Source organism: Phacochoerus africanus, chromosome 1 (genome assembly GCF_016906955.1).
Source record: "Phacochoerus africanus isolate WHEZ1 chromosome 1, ROS_Pafr_v1, whole genome shotgun sequence".
In the NCBI taxonomy this organism is placed as follows: domain Eukaryota; kingdom Metazoa; phylum Chordata; class Mammalia; order Artiodactyla; family Suidae; genus Phacochoerus; species Phacochoerus africanus.
Window position 1 is genome coordinate 160,029,024 of NC_062544.1, and position 4,480 is coordinate 160,033,503.

The 4,480-nt window shown below is 42.9% G+C and overlaps 1 pseudogene; it reads left to right on the forward strand.

Annotated features, from left to right (window-relative positions):
- Positions 1 to 808: 808 nt before the first annotated feature.
- LOC125112535 (citrate synthase, mitochondrial-like) lies at positions 809 to 2,227 on the forward strand (annotated as a pseudogene).
- Positions 2,228 to 4,480: the final 2,253 nt, after the last annotated feature.

Sequence of the window (4,480 nt, forward strand, 5' to 3'; positions counted from 1 at the left end):
GACTAGTATCTGTGAGGACGTAGGTTTGATCCCTGGCCTTGTTCGGTGGGTTAAGCATCTGGTGTTGCCATGAGCTGTGGTGTAGGTTGCAGACACAGCTTGGATCCTGAGTTGCTGTGGCTGTGGCTTAGGCTTTCAGCTCTAACTCCAATTAGACCCGAGCTTGGGAACTTCCATATGCTGCAGGTGCAGCCCTAAAAAGCAAAAAAAAAAAAAAAAAAAAAAAAAGTTGCTTAATAAATTAAAATTTAATTTTTTCTGCTTGGAGAAAATTTGATTCTCATGACACTTGCCAAGGAATGGACTGGAAAGAGTCAGTTTTGAAACTTTAGGCTGAAAGCTAACTGCTTTTATCTGGGTTAAAGCAGATAACCCATTGAAAAGGTTAAAGCCAATAGATTTGATGGGTGATAATTTGAAAGATAGATTTATAATATATGAAAATGTATTTGAAATTGCTTTTAAAAATATTCCCCTTACACTTGAAAAATTGCTCTATCTTACTAGTAGTTAGGTAATTGCAAATTTAAAAAATGAGATACCATTGGCAGACAATTTAAAATTTGATGATATGGTTTGGTGAAAGACTGCTGGGGCATTTTAAACTGTTGCAACCACCGTAGAGAACAATTTGGCGATATTTAAGAAAAACTAGGCCCGCTCATCTACCTTTTCCCTTAGCAGCCTCCTTTCAACCTTGTCCCCCTAGTTAGTGCAGCCTCTGGGGCAGCGGCGACGGTCCCGTTCCTGCCCTGCCACAGTTCTCTTCCCGCCTTCCCTCCCCACCAGATCTCCAAATTCCACCACCATGGCTTTACTCACTGTGGCGCCTGGCTCTTCGGAGCCAAGAATGCATCCTGTCTTGTTCTTGCTGCCTGGCATGCCAGCGCTTCTTCCACGAACTTGAAAGGCATTTTGGCTGACCTGATAAGGAGCAAACCAGAATTAAGACCTTCAGGCGGCAACATGGCAAGATGGTAGTGGGCCAAATCACTGTGGACATGATGTATGGTGAGAGGCGTGAAGGGATTGGTGTATGAAACGTCGGTTCTTGATCCTGATGAGAGCATCTGTTTCCGAGGCTGCAGTGTCCCTGAATGCCAGAAACTGCTGCCCAAGGCTAAGGGTGGGAAAGAACCCCTGCCAGAGGGCTTCTTTTGGCTGCTGGTAATTGGACAGATCCCAACAGAGGGGTAGGTGACTTGCCTCTCAAAAGAGTGGGCAAAGAGGGCAGCTCTGCCTTCCCATGTGGTCACCTGCTGGACAACTTTCCCATGAATCTACACCCCATGTCTCAGCTTAGTGCAGCCATTACAGCCCTCAACAGTGAAAGTAACTTTGCCCGAGCATATGCAGGGGGTGTCCTCCAAACTAAGTACTAGGAGTTGATTTATGAAGACTGTATGGATCTGATCACAAAGCTACCTTGTGTTGCAGCAAAGATCTACTGGAATCTCTACTGGGAGGGCAGCAGTATTAGGGCCATTGATTCTAAGCTGGACTGGTCCCACAATTTCACCAACATGTTAGGCTATACTGATGCTCAGTTCACGGAGCTCATGCCCTTGTACCTCACCATCCACAGTGACCATGAAGGTGGCAGTCTAAATGCTTATACCAGCCATTTGGTGGGCAGTGCCTTTTCAGACCCCTACTTGTCCTTTGCAGCAGCCATGAATGGGCTGACAGGGCCCTTACATGGACTGGCAGGCAAATCAGGAAGTGCTTGTTTGGCTGACACAGCCTCAGAAAGAAGTTGGCAAAGATGTATCAGATGAGAAGTTATGAGACTACATCTGGAACACACTCAACTCAGGACAGGTTGTCCCAGGTTATGGCCATGCAGTACTAAGGAAGACTGATCCACAATATACCTGTCAAAAGAGAGTTTGCTCTGAAACGCCTGCCTCATGACCCATGTTTAAGCTGGTTGCTCAGCTGTACGAGATTGTGCCCAATGTCCTCCTGGAGCAGGGCAAGGCCAAGAATCCTTGGCCCAATGTGGATGCTCACAGTGGGGTGCTGCTCCAGTACTATGGCATGACGGAGATGAACTACTACACAGTCCTGTTCAGGGTATCACGGGCACTGGGTGTATTAGCACAGCTCATCTGGAGCCGAGCCTTAGGCTTCCCTCTAGAGAGGCCCAAGTCCATGAGCACAGATGGTCTGATGAAATTTGTGGACTCTAAGTCAGGGTGAAACTGAAGACTGGGAGGAAACTACCAGAAAGTGAGGGATCTTCAGAAAAAGTATCCCTTTTGTTTCAGGGGGCTTTAAAAGACAAGATTAAATTGTATCTAAGGCACCGATGATAAGTTTGAGGTTAAAATATATAAATTAAGATTTTAAGAGATGAAAAGTAACCCCTTCTTCCTTAACCAGCTCCTCTACCCTGCCTGGTATGAGTTGCTCATCAACTGTAGGATGACCAGCACTAATGCATGTGGTATGGGTTAGGTTTGCCCACCCCCACTCCCCACACCATTTCCAGAGTAAGAATCTGGCTCCTCTTTCCCTAGGTCAAAGCTGGTTGCAGAGAATCTGCAGTCACTTCAGAGCTTTTGGTTTTCTACTCTGCCCACCTCTTATTAGGCCAGCAAACAGGACTCTGCCCCTTCTATTTCCATAGGAATCATGTTGGATTGTTGGCTGTACCAAGCCCCATTAATCTCTCCTGTCCACACAAGACACTTCCTAGGCAAGACCTATATTGGTTGCTTTGGCTTTTTTATTTTTAATTTTATTATTTTTTTTATGCTACCAGGTGATCATAAAGGTCGTGGCATTTGTTGTGACTGGCACCCAGTGTTTGATTTTTTTATTTCTCTTCTTTAAATTAGCCTATTAAAATTAAGATCTGGGAGTGTTCTACTCCCCACTACTTGAACACTCACTTCTTTCCAGGTTTTCTATACCTGCTGCGCCTCAAGCCAAGATTGCTCTATATCTTCCGCCTCAGTCCCTATTAGAGACCTCTTCCAGCAGGTTGTATAATATAGCACTGTCTGATCTGTGGTCTTTGCCAGTTATTTGGCTTTATCAGTGCTTAACATGAACTGAGCTTTTCTCTGGAATACAAACCACTAACCTGTCACATTTTTTTTTTCCCCCCTAGTATGCTGTGGGTTATAGAATAGGATCTTGGGAATGACCAGCATGATATTTTCATGGCCAGATCCCAGGAGTACTAACTAGCACCTCTTTCTGAACAGGGAAATGATTAAAGATTGGACATGGTCTCCTTTGAATATCAGGTACTAGGGCTGAAGGTGTTAAAACAAGTAAACCTCCCTCATCATCCTCTGCTATAAGCAAATATCCCTTTATTTATCAGGGTCCTCATCCTGCCCTTCCCCAAGAGCTCACAGTACAGTGTTTGTTGTAGAAGCCCCATGTGCACAGGTTTCCAGTGACTCAGAATGCTCTTTTTCTTTTTAAGAAGGGATTAAAATACACTCCTGCTGTGCCCCCTTCCTCCTTTGCCACTCCTGCTTGTTTGTGTGGATCCCTAATCCCCAGAACCACACTGTTGAGATGGATAATACTGTCTGTAAACCTCTGGGTAACTGTCAAGTCATGGTGCAGACTTCAGATTGTTCTGTATAAAATGCAAAAATAATGTTTTTATTAACCAAAAAAATGTAAGAAAACTATAAATATATATATCATACTACCCATCAATACAAGTAAGTTTTATTTCCTAGAGGAACTCTTCCTCAGGTGCATGAGATGACAAGTGTGAGGCTGTTTGCTGCAGTTTTGTCTGTAATACTAAAAACTGTGCATTAATAAATTAATGAATAAAATATGGTATATTCATATGATGGAAATTGAAGTCTTTTGGAGAAATGAATCATATATATATGTATATATACATGATTTCAAAGTAATGTTGAAGAAAAAAGTAAACTGAAAAATATAATGCAAGTTATAAAAATTTAATTGTCCACAAAGAAACATAAACTGATTATTTTTATCTACATACATGTAGCATTCACATATTGACTAGAATGATACCCACCAAATTCTTTATATGAGAATCCTTCGGAAATGGGTGGAAATGGGGATCAAAGGATATGACTACATTATCTGTAATAATTTCTTTTCTTTATAGTAGAAATGATTTTAAGGAAACAGTACTGTGGTGCAATGGGATTGGCAGCGTCCCTGGAGCACTGGGACGCAGACTTGATCCCCAACCTAGCACAGTGGGTGAAGGATTTGATGTTGTTGCAGCTGCAGCATAGGCTTCAACTGTAGCTCAGATCTGATCCCTAGCCTGGAAACTCCGTATGCTGTGCGGTGGCCAAAAAAGAAAAAAAAAATACTACTACTAAGAAATAGCAGCTGTTAATTTTGGGTAGTGAGCTCATAAGCATGAAAGAATCATCAATAAGAAATTAGACCAAATGTTCATGATGTGAAGCTGAGTGTGTCTTAGCGAGTAGCTGTTCTTTTTACCACTCCCAGGGGAAAT